The following is a 17000-nucleotide window of genomic DNA, read 5'->3' as shown; positions in this document are numbered from 1 at the left end:
CTATCGCTCCTAGTAAGATAGAGCGATAGCTTAGCCTACTAGTCTTAGCGTCGCTCTAAGATTATATAAGGACTCTAACTAATCAGATCTGTAATATCGGACTGCTACCCTTAGTAGAAAGGTTTGAGGATTATTATATTAGGATATCGTTAGAAGTAAGGGTATATAAGACGAGTATTAGGTTATATAGCAATATAATAGCCTCTATTCGCAATACTAGAATAATCCTAAAGAATCTAAGGAAGAGGAGGGTCGTAGGCTCTTTTTTATCCCTACGAATAGGGGTAAGCGACGTAGCCTTTATAGGCTTAAGCGACGTAGCCTGCCGGGGGTCCGCCGTCGGACCCCGGTCTGTTAGCTAAAGTTCGGCTCGTCGCACCCCTAGCGAGGAAGACCGATCCTATTAGCTCGATGCCGAAATCTTTATATCTTATTTATCTTTTACTTATCTTTTACTTATCTTTTACTTATCTTTTACTTATCTTTTACTTATCTTTTACTTATCTTTTACTTTGTTATAGTAGCTGCCTAGAAAGCACCGACAAGTCCTATAAGCTAGCCGCTATACTATAAAGTAATGTCGGATTTAAGTTGCCTTAGTAGTAGGGGCCCCTAGCGAAGCAGGTCGCCTAGTTAGCCTAGTACGCCTAGTACGCCTAGTACGCCTAGTACGCCTAGTACGCCTAGTACGCCTAGCACGCCTAGTACGCCTAGGTCGCCTAGTTAGCCGTATAACGTAACATCTTAGGGACTCCCGCGGAGGCCGTATATAGCAGAACAATACGTTATATATTAACATACGAACGACGGGACTATACTAAACTACGCGTACGTATATATAGACGATAGTAAGCGAGATATATAGAGTCGTAGGACAGATCCGAGTAGTAGGAAGGAACCGGAAGGCAGGGAAGAGCTAGGAGAAACATATTTACTTAAGAGCGGTTAAACGAGTTCGTATACGCGCGCTACGTAAGTTAGCTAGGAGATAACGGCGCTACGAGACAGCGGATATACGTACTTGCGCTTACGCGTCGGACGCGCTAGACAGCCGCAGGGCGGAATACTAAGGAAGGGGCTCTCCCTCTAAGGCACCCTTCTTCCTTTCTTCGCAGTTCGTCTTATATAGATAGTAGCTATATTGATTTAGTACTCCCTTTAGTTTAGTTCGAAGTTTCGTATATATTCTTACTACTTAGCTACTAACCCTTATATTACGAACTGCCTTAAAAAACGCCTCTATTAAGATAGACACGCCCGACGAATAGATTTAAAACATAAGACCTAACGACGTACCCGATTTTTTAAGCTTAGTATAGAATGAAATCCCCGCTACGCGCAAATAGCTAGATTACGCCTACGCTACCGACCCGGAACTGCTCGTTAACCTGCTTAAGGCTTATAAAGATACTACTCGTTTCCTCTCGGTCTCCCGTACTAGCCTTAGTACGGCTCTTAGCGACGCGAATGCTTCTATCGCGGAAAAAGAAGACGAGGTAGGCCGCCTCTAGTCGCAGCTCGCCTCTGCTCGCCTAGGCGCCGCGGCACCCGCTTCTTACCTATTTATACCTACTTCGAATAAGAGTAAGAAGCTAAGCGACCCCGAACGCTTTACCGGTAAGCGTAAAGTATACGAAGAATTTAAGATATAGGTTAAGATCCGCTTTCTCGCTAACGCCGACTACTATCCGACTAAAGCTTTAAAGACCGGATTTATATTTTCTCTACTCGGTAGCTCCGCCCTCGATTCCTACCGTAGCCTCTTAGAAAATATAGAAACAACTATAACGGCTACTATCTAGAAGGCCCTCGACGCTAGTTTCGGCGACCCCGACCGTAAGCAAACTACGCGCCTAAACTTAGACAAACTTAAGTAAGCAAATAAGACCTACTAAGAGTACTATACCGCCTTCTAATACGAGATTAGGTACGCCGAATACCCCCCGGACGTCGCTAAGTAGATCTTAGTACGCGGCCTTAGCGAAGAAATAATACTATAAGTCCGCGATAAAGATACGGAGAATCTAAACATTACCGAACTATACGCCTTACTTACGCGTATCGATAATACGACTCGAAACTTCGCGAAAATTATCGCTAACCGCGGAGGCGCCTATACGAATGCCGGTCGCTTTACGTCGCCGTTCGCTACACTACTATCGAAGTTATAGACAGCTTAGACGCCGGCTTTAGTACTAGCTCCGGCTATAGCCCTAACACCGCTAGGCGCCTAGCCTGCCGCTAATCCGATAGACTTAAGCGCTACCTCGCTCGGCGCCCGTCTACGCGCGCCTCTAGTAAATAGTAAGCTTTCGGAAGAAGAGAAGCAGCGTCGCCGTACGGTAGGAGAATGTATCTACTACGGAGTAAAAGGATATATTGCTCGCCTCTACCTATCTCTCGTCGGCCGGCTAAATACGCTAACGATATAGCGAGTCGCCGCCGCGAATGTTACGACTCTAGATACGCCTTTACCGGCTAGCGCTACTCCGAGCGGCTAGGGAAAAGCTTAAACCTTGTATATAGTCGCTTATAAGGTTTATTCGTTCTAAAACTAAGAGTATCTGCTACTACCTTCCCTTTCTCTAGCTCGGCTATAGAGAAAGAGTTAGTCTACTAGCCTTTCGTAGTAGAAACGTTAATAGGAAATTAAAAGAAATTATTGAAAACTATAGCTCTTATTAATAACGGCGTAACCGGCTACTCGTTTATAGATTACGACTATACGAGAGAGCTCGGCTTAACGTTCTAAGACCTTACGTACGCTCGGGAGTTGGAAATATTTAACGGTACGACCGCGGCCGCCGGCAAGGTAACCTAGATCTGCTACTTATCTATTACTATCGGCCCGTATACCGAACACATTATGTTTTTCCTTACGAAACTCCCGAAGACTTACCCCGTTATTCTTAGTCTTCCTTAGCTTAAAAAGTACAACCCGGTTATCGACTAGGCCTCCGAATCTCTATCCTTTACGAGCAAGCATTGCGCTAAGCACTGCTTTAACGAATCTAGTTCTACCTCCGATACTCCCCGAGATCGTACCGTATTCGCTATTAGCGCGGCTGCCTTCTCGCGTCTTACCCGCGATAAACGTACTTAGATCTTCGCTATAATAATATAGGATATCGAGAAGGCTATCCGAAAGTTCGACGAAGAACTAACGGATCTAAGAACGAAACTACCGAAGGAGTATTAGTACCGACTCTACTAGTTTTCGAAGAAGAACGCCGATATTCTACTACCGTACCGGCTAGGTATCGACTATAAAATCGAGCTAATCGACGGTAAGCCGCCGCCGTACGGCCCTCTCTACTCGATGTCTCGAGATAAGCTCCTCGTACTAAAGAAATACCTTAAAAACAACCTATAAAAGGGCTTTATCCGCCCTAGTTCCTCCGAAGCAGCCGTACTAGTTATGTTTGCCCGGAAACCCGGCGGAGGTCTCCGTTTCTACGTAGACTACCGGGGCCTTAACGCGTTAACGAAAAAGAACCGCTACCTAATCCCTCTTATAAACGAAACGCTCGAACGCCTTTCGAAGGCTCGCTAGTTTACTAAGCTCGACGTAATCGCCGCCTTTAACGCAATCCGTATTGCCGAGAGAGACGAATAGTTAATAGCCTTCCGAACCCGTTACGGCCTTTTTAAATACCTAGTCTTGCCGTTCGGGCTCTATAACGGACCTAGCACGTTCTAATTATATATTAACGATACGCTTAAAGAATTCCTAGACGCCTTCGTCTCGGCGTATATAGACGACATCCTAATTTATAGCAAAACGAAAGCGGAACACTACGAATATATCGAAAAGGTACTTAAGAAACTCGTAGAAGCCGGACTATATATCGATATCGATAAGTGCGAATTCTATAAGTAAGAGGTGAAATTCCTCGGCCTTATTGTCTCTTTAGAAGGTATTCGAATAGATCCCGGCAAGATCGAAGCCGTTCTAAACTAGGGAGTGCTACGAAACGTAAAAGAAGTCTAGGGCTTCCTCGGTTTTACTAACTTCTACCGGAGATTTATACGGAATTTTAGCGGAATCGCCCGTCTACTTATAGCACTTACGCGGAAAGACGTCAAATTTAAATAGTTACCGGCCTATTAAGAAGCCTTCGACTAGTTACGGCAAAGTTTTACGACCGTACCGATCCTATAGTACTTCGACTTCGATAAAGAAACGCGCCTAGAAACCGATACTTCCGACGGTATAACTAGCGCCGTTCTCCTTTAACGAACGACCCCGGAAGATACGTAGCTGCCCGTAGCCTACCTTTCTAAGAAAATATCCTCCGCGGAATGCAATTACGATATCTACGATAAGGAGTAGACCCCGCAGTAGTTCGGGTTGGTTTGGTTTGGTTTGCTAAGCCGAAACTCTAGTTTGGTTTGGGTTGGTTTGCTAAGCAACCACATAAGTAGCTGGTTCGAACTATATAATTTATCGGTTTTTAAGAAGTGTACGAATGTATACGTAGCTTTAAGCAAGCCCTTTGTAAGACTTAGCAGTGTAGCCGGCAGCGTAGCCGGCATTTTTAGTCCTTAGTACTCATAGAATTTTCGAATCCTACTTAGGCTACGTAGTTGTATAAAGGTACTTATATAACCTCAAATCTATAGACAATCAGCTAAGGGCACTAACTAATCAAAAGCACACACATACACACACAAGGCATTATAGTTCAGTTCGGAAACTGCACTCCTTAGGTATGAATTTCATCCTTTCGTTTACGGTTCAATTCCCTAACTGCTTAGCAGAATGTCTTTATCCAGATCTAGGCAGAACTCATCGATTTCCCTAGAAGTCCTCCTCCTTAAGAAGTTTATACACTTTCCTACCGAACTATTCGACAACATTAAGTACTAGGATAGCTCCTCCCTCGGTATCGGTACAGTATATAAAAGAGCTATAAGGCAGCTCTATAGAACGTTCTACTAGTCACTCGCTATACTAAGGCCGAATGCTAGTTCGTTCCTTAGAACTCTTAGTTATTTGGGAGATATAAAGGGTGGGGCAGGTAGTGACTTCGTGTTATATAAGGAGGTAGAGGCTGCTATAGAAGAGGCCTTTAACCTATAGAAGATAGTAAAAGATATAGAGGCAGCTGTAGGTCTAGGTACCTAGTTGAATTTCTAGTAGGTAGAGTATAAGGATATTTAGAGGGAGTATTAGGTGGAGTTGCGAAGGCAGGTGTATAATATGCTCTAGAAAACAGGGATAGTGCCTATAACTATGACTATTAGGCTCTTCAACCTTCCTTATTTTTCCCTGTTTTCTTTTTATAAAAATCTAAACTAATATAAATCAACCGGAATGTCTATCTTCTTTTAGTTCTTTGAAAAACCTAGCAGCGTAGCTAGTAGCGTAGCCGGCAGCGTAGCCGGCAGCGTAGCCGGCCTTTTTACTCCTTAGTACTAACGGGATTTTAGGAGACTTCTATTCCGTACGGCTAATAAAGCATACTGTACTATATATATATACTTAGAGAGTATTTAGAGCGCGGTATGCAGCGCCGTATAATAGCGGCTCATTTCGTATATAGAAAAGCTTGCAGACGACACTACGAACATCCTTCCTACTAGTACATCTATCCTATCTACTACTATCTCGAATGTAGATATTCTAGCCTTTTAGGATCTGATCGAGTGCTTTGAAATCCTTGTCTATAATCGTTATACGCTTCGCGTAGATAGCTATAAGGTTGACCGCTAAAATAGTATTAGTATAGTCCGAAAAGAGGTAGAAGAGAAACATATATTCGAAGATACGAACTAGGTAGGCTTCTATAGCCTCTTAAAGGGCGCCTATCGCGGAGGCTTAGAAGCGAAGGTCTATTCTATAATCCTAAGCAATTTCGCGAACAAGTCGTTAGAAAGGAGTTTTGCGGATTAGGAGCTTAGAACTCTTCTAATACTGCCGAATCTTACGGAGGGCTACGGCTAAAGAAGGATTAGTAAAAAGACAGTAAGAATGCCGGCTACGCTGCCGGCTACGCTGCCGGCTACGCTGCCGGCTATAAATAGGACTTACTTCCTAAGTGCTATCGACGCTTCGTACGATTGCTACTAGTAGTAGAAGCGCTAGTTGTCGTCTTGCGTAGAGCCTTGCCCGCCGTTGTCTTGCGCGGAGCCTTGCTCGCGACGCCCTTTCTAGCACCGGAGCTAGCGGTAGTAGTAGCAGCTATCTTGCGTTGATGTACTGTGCTCGTTCCTTTATTTCCGATCTTGTTGCGACCCGCAGAAGTAGTAGGTCCCTTCTTACGAGGCGTCGTAACTTAGTTAAGTAGATTCGCTATTATAAAAGTCGTCGAATTGAGGAAAAAAGTACGTTACGAAGGTATGCGAAGGCGCGCGCGGAGCGAGGGTATTACGGAGGTAGTAGATATAGAGCGTAGAGGTATAGGTATCGATACGAAGGTTGAATATAGCGAGAGAGGTAGTGTCGCGGTGTCGCTAGGCAACAGAGTGAGCTTCGCGCAAGCCTATATTATAGTAACGTTAGAGCAAGGAAAGAAGGCAGGCACGGCTAAAAAAGGCAGGTACGGCAGACTTTGAAATATAGCCGGCATATATAGCCGGCATAGTAATAGGCGAAAGCCTCCTTTTAATAAATAGCCGGCGTGATAATAGTATCCTACTATAGTATAGATATTCTTTAGTAATGCCTTTACTAGCTATAGTAATCTTATAAGTAACCTAGGCCTATTGCTAGTAAATATAAGAAATATCAGGTAGGCTATACTAAACAAGCTATTTATTTAGCAGAAAAAGGCCTACTACCGTCTCTATATACCGGCTACGGGTGCCGACTATCGCTCTAAATTCAACTCTGCCCTATCTCGGAGGCTAAGGTACCGAGCGGAAACCCTACAGCTTATATTCACTCGGTTGTCGCGGAGCGCTTACAGGTGAGGTATTAGAAAAGAGTATAAAAAGTACGAGAAGAGTATCCTAGGATATAGGTCGTAAGTGAATAAGAGTAGCACGCCTAGTTATTTATATAGTACGTTACTCTATACGACTAAGAGCCTATATTATCTTAAACTTCGCTTATAAGACCTCGACTCTACTAGTATACTATCGATCTCCTCCTCGGTCGCTAATACGCTATCTCAATTCTTCTTCGAGTTGCCGGACTTAGTGCGCATCTATAGCTATGTAATAGCGCTACGTATTATAGAGAATCAACTCCGCCGTATCTCGAAGGCTAAGGTACCGAGCGGAAACCCGACAGCTTATATTTACTCGGTTGTCGCGGAGCGCTTATAGGTAAGGTATTAGAAAAGAGTATAAAAAGTACGAGAAGAGCATCCTAGGATATAGGTCGTAAGTGAATAAGAGTAGCACGCCTAGTTATTTATATAGTACGTTACTCTATACGACTAAGAGCCTATATTATCTTATACTTCGCTTATAAGACCTCGACTCTACTAGTATACTATCGATCTCCTCCTCGGTCGCTAATACGCTATCTCAATTCTTCTTCGAGTTGCCGGACTTAGTGCGCATCTATAGCTATACAATAGCGCTACGCATTATAGAGAATTTCTCGTTAAAGTTTCTCTCTCGTAGGCTTGCTATCTGCCTCGCAGTATAGAGGATTAAAGTGCTAATGCTAAAGAATCTCCTTATAGTTAGGATGCTAGGGCTCCTTAGGACCTTTGTGTTTTAGGTCTAAATAGAGACGTATTATAAACGTTCTATCGCCCTTTCGCTTACTACCCGCTAGGTCGCGATATGCGAAGAAACTAATCTGAATATAGCTCGTCTCTGTAATAGCCGGGTGAATATAGAGCGCTAGGTTTCTACTTCGTACCTTAGATTTAGGGACGGCGCGGAGATAAAATTAGAAATATAGCCGGCACCTATAGCCGGCAAAACGATGCGAAAATGGGCCTCCTCCTAGGTTAATCTAACGACTAAATACAATTTCCAACTAATCCGCTATAAACCGACGCCGAATTTTAGCTAGAAGCTGTATATCTTTATTTTAAAGAGTAACCCGCTTCGTATAGATAGTAAGGAGGTTTGAAAGCTTAAGCTCGGTTACGAGAAATGCCTCCGTAGCTTCCTAAAGAGCACTAATCGCCTTAGCCGTAAATTGCATACTAGACCGAAAATCTAATATAATTTCTCGGACGAGTCGCTAGAAGGGAGTCTTAGGGATTAAAAGCTCGGTCCCTCTTTTGTTTTAGAAAAGCCGGATCTAGCGAAGGGTAATAGTACCTAGTTTAAAGCGCCGCTTCTTTGTCGTTGAGTCCTGCCTTATTCCCTTTCTTTTAATAGAAAGATAACTTTTCTTCGCGACAGTCTTTGTCCGCCTACTCTTTTTAGCCTTCTCCTATCTACCTATAGCCTTCTTGTTTTTCGGTACTATTTTCCGAGGAACCCCCTTCCTTCGTATATACTACGGAGAGCCTTACTCTTCCGATATCTCGTTCTCGCTATAGTCTCCCTATACTTGGCTTGCTTTACCCTTGCCCTTTAGCCTCTAAAGATATTCATCTACGCGTTTAGGCGACGAGGGTATATCGGTAGGACCTAGAAATTAATAAGCATATAATCGTAAGGAGACATTAATGCTTCTTGCCTTCTAGAACAAATAGTCTTCTATTAAACCGCCTTATTGGGTTATCGTTAGATTCGAATAAAGGATAGTAGCTTAAGGAAGGGGAGGCAGCCGGCTTAGGAAGGCCCGAAGAGCCGAATCCTTAAGGCATGTTTATCTTTAAGAATATAGGGAAAGGGAAGAAGGAGAGGAAGAGCGAACAGAGAATTAGAAATAGTCCGTAGGTAAGCGGGGTCGGTTGCTATAGCAACTAGTCTGTTTAGGTCCTAGGAATTCGAAACACATTTCGGACATATACCGGCTATATATGCCGGCTATATTACCTTGTACGTAAACGCTTCGTCTCCTTAAAGCTGCTCTAAGCCTGTATACGTTTCCGCTTCTCGACCCGGTGTCGCCTTCTGCCTCCGCCCTCCTCCTCTTCGTTATCGCTAATTAGGGTTTCGCTTAGACTAAATTTCGTATTCTCTTCGCGCTCCTAGGTTTCTTCGATCTTAAGGTTTTCTAATTCCTCGATCAACTCCTTTAGTATAATCTTTAGTAACCTGCCTTAGCGATTCTAGTAGAGGAGATAGTATCGGAATACTATAATAGATTCGAAGGTAGTAGGCGAGTATGTTCGATTAAAGCGGCCCTAGTAACGAGCGATACTAAAAGACCTCTTATAGCCTATACCTACGCTCGGGATAGCGAGGACGTCCCGAGCGACTAACGCTATCGTTAGAAACTTAGGCTCTAACCGCTGCTATATAGCGAGAATATCGTCTCCGAATTCGTCTAGAAGACCGGTAAGATCTAGAGATTATTAGCCCTCTTTCCGAGCCTACGGGTTTATACTTACTCGCGCGCCGATAGAGATCGAACTCTTCTTTATTTACTTTAGTAGTTGCTTCCTCTTCTACCTCTACTTCCTACCTACGAAACAGGTATAATGTCGGAGCCTTCTAAACCTTCTTTTTCTTTATAGGAGCTACATTTGGACTAGTTTCTTTCCGACGCTCGTAGAACATCTTTTCTAGAATAGTCTAGTAATGCTTCGGCTATACCTCGTCCGCCTTCTATTCCGGCCTCTACTAGTATATATCCTTTTCTACCGGGTTGAGCAAGTACGCAACGCTATAGATATCCCCGAACGAGTTAAAGGTAGCACTGTAATATTTATACAACTTAGCATAGGAGGTGTCTATAGCTTTCGTTATAGCTACTTTCTAGGGAACGCTCTTCCTAGCTAGCTTAGCTACGGTTTCCTCGAGCTCGTTAAAGAGCTAGTTGTAGTACGTAAAGACAAGGTAGATCGTCGGTCCTCGGGTTCTTCTAATCGTAGTAGTAACCTTCGCGTAATGCTTACTAATATCGACGAGATACTCTGCTTAGCGCTATTTAGCGGCGGTAAGGCCGAGCTACTTAATACCCTCGGAACTCTAATAGATCTCGAGAGCGGTACGTAAAGTATATCCCCTCGTAACTATATAGAAAGTCGAATCGAACCGGGTCTTAACGTCTTAGGTAAAACGGAGTAGGCGCTGAGGAGGCCGCTTTTGCTATCGCTTATTCTATACGATATTCTAGGCATCGGTTTTAGGGCGCTCGATTAGGTTCTTTTAAATAGCCTCGAATCGGTTACATCTCTATAAGCTCGAGTTCGTATATATTGCTAGACGACGAAGCTAGAGAAAAAGAGTTAGAACTATACTAGGTTGCCGGCTATAGGTGCCGGCTACGGACAAAAGTTATACCTTATATAAAACGAGAGCGAGGCTCTCTGCCTTATCCCGTCTTATTGCTGCAATAAGTTTCTCGACTTTCGACTTTGCTTTATCCTTATCTAGGATCTTCTGTTAGTCGTCGTTTAATAGTGCAATTTTAAGCGTCTCAAAGAGGGCTCGGATCGCGATTTGAACTATATAAGCGAGGTAGGGAAACTTCTATAGGGATGCAACTAGCAACGACGTCGGCTCCGATTTAATAGGGCTAGGGCTATCAATAGGCTCCTCTTTATCGTTATTATCGTGCGTATTATCGTGCGTATCCGGAATCGTAGCGAGCTTAACATTCGGAAGATTAAGCTAGATTGTAGACCTTATAATCTCCTCTACGTACTCGACCCTATCGATATAATTAGTAATTTCAAAGACATATGCGAGTGAATTGTATATACAACGCCTTATACAATGTTCGATTATTACTAGCGTTATCCGTAGTAATCGAGATCAGTTTCGTTATTACGCTAACCCTATCTATTGCCGCATAGATAAGCTTCGCTATGTCCTTACTAGTATAGGAACCTAGAATTTTAGGGAATCCGATTATGAGTTCCTAGAGTTTCTAATCCGAATTGATAAAGTATAGTATAATCGAGAGGAAGGAGGCTCTTATAGTCCGGCTTAACTAGCTATCGATAGCAATAGCTACTCGGCGAGTATTACGGAGGATCTCCCGAATGTCGTCTAACGTAGCCTCTTTGTTCTTTTCGAATATAATACGCTAGGTTATCGCGCCGAGAAATAGGGGAGGGTAGTTTGTAAGACATAGGTATATCTTCTATACAGACTCCCTTTCGTAGAAGTCTTCCGGAAGACCGTTTGTAGCTAGCATTTCGTTTGCTAGTTGCTTAAAGTCTTCGGGGGAGAAATCGGTAGCCTTCAATCCTAGAGCTTCCTTAAGCGTAGCCTATAATAATTAGCTAGATCTCTACGGTTGATTTAGGTAGCCGGAATCTATAGCCGGCAGCTATAGCCGGCAGCTATAGCCGGCATTTTAGAAGACATACCTCTTTCTAGAACGCTATATCTACATCAACTCTCCTCTCTCCTTAAGATTCCCGACACCGTTTAGAATAGAGATAGTTCGTAGGCGATAAGTTCCTATTCCCTAGTTTCGGGTGTTTTAAGATTAAACCGCAGAAGTTGCAGACAATTACTAGTTAACCTTTAAGTCGAGAAGTCGTATAACGGTACAATGCCCCCTCTATAAAGAACTTCTAGAATGTGTCCGTTCGCTCCTTACTCCCCTATCGCATCGAGTACTTCCGGAGTTTACACTCCTTCGAACGTAAGTATAAAGGGAACTATATCTTATAGACCTATTGATTGAACTGCTCTATATACTCGGGTTTCTAAAGATACGCCTAGCTAGCCTTTTCGAAGATTTCCGGGTTAATACTCGATGTTCTTATATCTCCGAACAACCTTCTGCTTAGACTCCGTAAAGGTAAGGACTAGGTAGTAGTACCCTATAATGAATTCCTACTACTAGGATTCGGAGAGGATGAATCTAGCCCTAATCGTAGTCTAGGACTCGATAGGCTCAAAGGTGAGTATACGACCTCCTCTCGACGTTGTCGCAATCTCGCTCGTATACTAGACTGTTTCGACTGTCGTCTCGTTATTACCCTTCCTAGTATAGCGCCTAGTATATATACAATGTCGGTCGGCATGTTTTGAGGTTTCGTACGGTAAGGTAAGGACTTAGGAGTAGTAGATGTGTACTAGTAGCTATAGAGAAACACCCTTTCTTTTATAGTATCGTATCGTTAGGAACAGCTAGGCAGTAAATAGCTAGCTACCTTTTTTTTTTGTTTCCTAGCTACCTAACTACTAGATTTTTTTTCCTAGCTACCCTAGCTAGCCTAACTACTAGAATTTCTTTCCTAGCTACCCTAACTACCTGAATTTTGCCTTCTATACGGCGGCTCTCTCCTACTAACGGAACCGAGCTACTATACCTAACGAATCTAAGCTCGTTTTTAGTCTCAATCTATCCTCTTTCGGTATAAGACACTCGACAAGCAAATGCTTAGGCCGAGTCTAACTACGAAACCTAAGACTAACTAATAGCTCTATTAACTAATCCTGATCCTCGAACTCCTTCCGCTTCTTAGTAAAGACCTTAAAGAGCGCTCGAGCTTCTTCGGGTGCCTACGGAGTAGTCGAGATAAAGCCGTATCGCTGAAATAGGTAATCCTTCGGAGGCTTATATAGAGATTCAGAGAATTCTAACGCTAACCTATCCTACTAGCAGCTTAGATTCCGGATACAAGCCCTCTCTGCCTTAGTAAAGATTTCATATAGCAGTAGCACTCTGCCTTCGAGAAACGCTTTCTATTTAACTGTTAGTATCTACCGGCTACGAACGCCGGCTACATATGCCGAGTATAGAATAATTACCTATACCCCTTCCTCCTATAGTAACACTTCTGCCGTCCCTAGATACCTAGCCCCGATCGCATTAATCGCAAGCTACTTTGCCTTTATAGACGCAAAGGCTTCGCTCTAATACTAATAAAGAAACTTCCACTCTATATCGAGGATATAAAGACGACTAGTCTCGATTCCAATCCTTACTAGCTTTTCGTAGTAGCTTTGACTATAATTTTCTAGATTGATAGGACTTATGCCTTAGCCCTTTACTAGTATCTCGTCTCTTTGACTGTGCTCGATCTACTCCTAGCGCTTATCGTCTATAGCGTTAGGCCCTAAGACTGTACCTGTTACTAGATCGACGTATAGTATCTCCTCGCTTTTTTCAGTTCCTTTATTCGTAGTATTAAGCTCTATCGCGGCATCCTAAACTCTAGCATTATTGTTCTCGGCTATCTAAACATCTCCGTTACTATCGGTCGTATCGATAGAGGTAGCGACTATAGGTCTGAATGCTATTAGTTAACGTGTTAAAGAAAAATATACCGGCTACAGCTGCCGGCTACGGCTACCGGCTATAGCTGCTAGCTACGGCCGCTAGCTAGATTGACTTACGCTGCTAGAACTTTACGCTCGAAAACTAGCCGCAATTCTTTCCTCCTCTTAGCCTTCTCTTAGGTTGTCTTCTTATTCTAACCTTCACTTTTTTCTATAGGCGCTAGCTATCGATAGAATGCCTCATTCCGCGCCTTTCTTCTCTTATCCTTAGCTCTTTTATCCTTATCTATCTTGTCCTTTCTCTCGCGGTCTCGTACGGAATTCTTCTTCGTAGAGTACTTCTCTTTAGTCTTGCGCTTTTTAGTTAGACGCTTAGGCAAAACAAACTCGCGGTCTTTAGTTCTATCTTCTGTTTAGCGCGCGGCGCGCTTCTCTCTTGCTATTATAAGGGAAAGGGGCGGGGGCGCAGCGTATAGTAGTTATTATCGGTATAGGTGTAGAGGAAGAAGTTAAAAGTGTAAGAATATCGCGAAGCCCTAATTGTTGCCGCCTACGTAACGTTATATAGGTAAGCTTTCGCAACTACGGTAACTACGCCCCGGCAATAGCAACTACGCCCTAGCAACGGCAACTACGCCCTAGCAACGGCAACTACGCCCTAGCAACGGTAATAAAGCGTAGTAAATACAACCTAGTAACTATTATAGCCGGCAATCGTAGCCGGCAGTCGAATAAGAGTGTCCTTGTAGCAAAACCACGCCCTAGCAACGGCAACCACGCCCTAGCAACGGCAAAAGAGCGTAGTAAATGTAACAGAGTTACTATTATAGCCGGCAATCGTAGCCGGCAGTCGAATAAGAGTGTCCTTGTAGTAAAACTAATACAGTCTCTAGTTCAAACCAGGAATCTATATAGTTCGAAAAAACCAAACCGGAACCAGGGAGCTAGTTCGCCGCCAAGAAACCAAACTATATACGTTTGGTGGTTCGGAAACCGAACCACTGCGGGGTCTAAATTAAGGAGCTCCTCGCAATTATTAAGGCTTTCGAAGAATAGCGTCCAGAACTCGAAGGTTCTAAGTTACCGATCTAGGTTAGCTCGGATTATAAGAACCTTATCTACTTTCTTAAGAGCAAAATCCTTAGCCGTAGGCAGGTACGCTAGAGTAAGTTTCTTTCCCGGTTTAACTTCGTTATTTAGTATACGCCCGGCAAAGCAAACTTATAGGCCGACGTACTTACGAGGCGTAACGGAGACTCGCCTTTAGATCGAGGTCTGTAGCGTAAAGAACAGTCTATCCTTAAGGAGTATAACCTTAGCTAGGAACTATACGAGCTCCTTAGAGACGACTTTACCGGCCTAGAGCCTCTCGTAGCATCCTTTATACTAATAGCCGCTCCCGCCTTTCTCGGAGACGACGATAGCTCGGACGACGAAGATACGAGTTTAGAAAGCTTAGACAGCGACTAGGAAAGCGAAGAGGAAGTATAGGACCTCCTCGAACCTACCTAGCTCGAATAGTAGCTTACGATAGTATACGCCGAAGACGCTTTTACTAAAGGTCTAATTTAAGCTTTATAGAACGAGGAGCGGTTATACGAGAACGTTTCTCTCTTAGAGTACGAGCTCTATAGAACTCTACCGCGAGTACCCCGTATAACATTTAGAAATGCCCTCTACGTCCCGGACTTCGAAGATTTACGCGACTAGATTATGCGTTCCGCTTACAACCCTCTCGGAATAGCATATCCCGGTCGAGCTAAGATATTATCTTAGCTCCGGAAGTAGTACTACTAGCCTAATCTATACCGAGATATCGACCGATTCGTTAAGAACTGCGTAGTATGCCGTAGGGCGAAAGCAGACACGCGCAAGCCGTAAGGGCTACTAAAACCTCTTAAAGTCCCTCTACGACTATAGTAACACATTTTAATAGATTTTATTATAGGCCTACCGAAAGGATCCGATTTTAACGGCCTCTAGTTTTAAAACATACTAGTCGTAGTTTGCCGCCTTACGAAACGTAAGAAGGTATTAAATGCCCGTAGCCTAACCGTAAAGAATACGGCTTAGGTCTTCTACCGGGACGTATAGAAAGATATAGGCCTACCTAAATCAATTGTATCTAATCGCGGCCCGAATTTCGTTGCCCGTTTCTAGAAGCGCCTCTACGAACGATTAAAAATTCAAGCGCGCCTTTTAACGGCTTACTACCCGCAGACCGACGGGCAAACCGAACGGGCTAACGCGTAGATCGAGCAAATTATTAGGTGCTTCTACAATTACTACTAAAACGACTAGCTAAGATTAACGCCTTCTATTAAATTTGCTATTAACAATTAGGAGTCGGCTATAACTTAGACTACGCCGTTCTACGCCTCTACTAGATTTTACCCCTAAACCGGTATAGAACTAACAGAGATCGAACTAGAGCCCCCGGTAAACGATCCGGAAAGAGACGCCGATACCTTCGCTCTTTAAATAGCCTAGACCTACTAAGAGCTCTAGGACGAGATAAGGTATACCTAAGAAGTGTACGAGCACTATACTAATTAGCGTAGACGCGCCGCGCTAGATTACTAGGTCGGAGATTACGTCTACCTCGACTTACGATATATTAGAACTAACCGACCTTCGAAAAAGCTCGACTAGAAAAATCTAGGACCCTTCCGGATTATAAAGAAAGTCGGTATATACGTATACGAACTAGATCTCCTAGAAAATCTCAATATTTACCCGGTTAAATACGTTATTAATCTAAGAACCGCCGGAGAAATCGCGGACCCCGAAGACATCCCGCCGATGCCGGAAGCTACCGAGGCTACCGATTAGGCCGAAGACGAGCCGGAATCTGCCTTAGGTACAGTACGGGCGATTATCGGATAGAGCTTTAGTAATACAAATTTCGGAAATCTCAATCCTCCTAGGCCGTAGGGAGAGGTATAATAGAAGGGGTACTCGGACGAGGATACGACCTAGGAACCTCTACGCTATATTATCTTCGCCCGCGAAGCAATCGAGGAATTCCTACGAGACTATACCGACTATACGATAATAGAAGGAGCTGTCCTAGAACATTTTCTCCGAGAAGCATACGAATAGAATTTAGATTAAGGTCTCCGACCCGAACTAGGATAAGAATACTAGCACCTATTATATACGGACCTCCTTTAGCGTCGTAGGAACTCCGCGTAAAACGAGGGGGAGGCTACTATTATAGTAGCTGCCTAGAAAGCACCGACAAGTCCTATAAGCTAGCCGCTATACTATAAAGTAATATCGGATTTGAGTTGCCTTAGTAGTAGGGGCCCCTAGCGAAGCAGGTCGCCTAGTTAGCCTAGTACGCCTAGTACGCCTAGTACGCCTAGTACGCCTAGTACGCCTAGTACGCCTAGTACGCCTAGTACGCCTAGTACGCCTAGTACGCCTAGGTCGCCTAGTTAGCTATATAACGTAATATCTTAGGGACTCCCGCGGAGGCTATATATAGCAGAACAATACGTTATATATTAATATACGAACGACGGGACTACACTAAACTACGCGTACGTATATACGGACGATAGCAAGCGAGATATATAGAGTCGTAGGACAGATCCGAGTAGTAGGAAGGAACCGGAAGGTAGGGAAGAGCTAGGAGAAATATATTTGCTTAAGAGCGGTTAAACGAGTTCGTATACGCGCGCTATGTAAGTTAGCTAGGAGACAATAGCGCTGCGAGATAGCGGATATACGTGCTTATACTTACGCGTCGGACGCGCTAGACGGCCGTAGGCGGATATAAGGAAGGG

This window comes from Pseudocercospora fijiensis (genome assembly GCF_000340215.1).
Source record: "Pseudocercospora fijiensis CIRAD86 unplaced genomic scaffold MYCFIscaffold_10, whole genome shotgun sequence".
Classification (NCBI taxonomy): Eukaryota; Fungi; Ascomycota; class Dothideomycetes; order Mycosphaerellales; family Mycosphaerellaceae; genus Pseudocercospora; species Pseudocercospora fijiensis.
The sequence above is the reverse complement of the archived record's forward strand: the minus strand, read 5'-3'. Positions refer to the sequence as shown.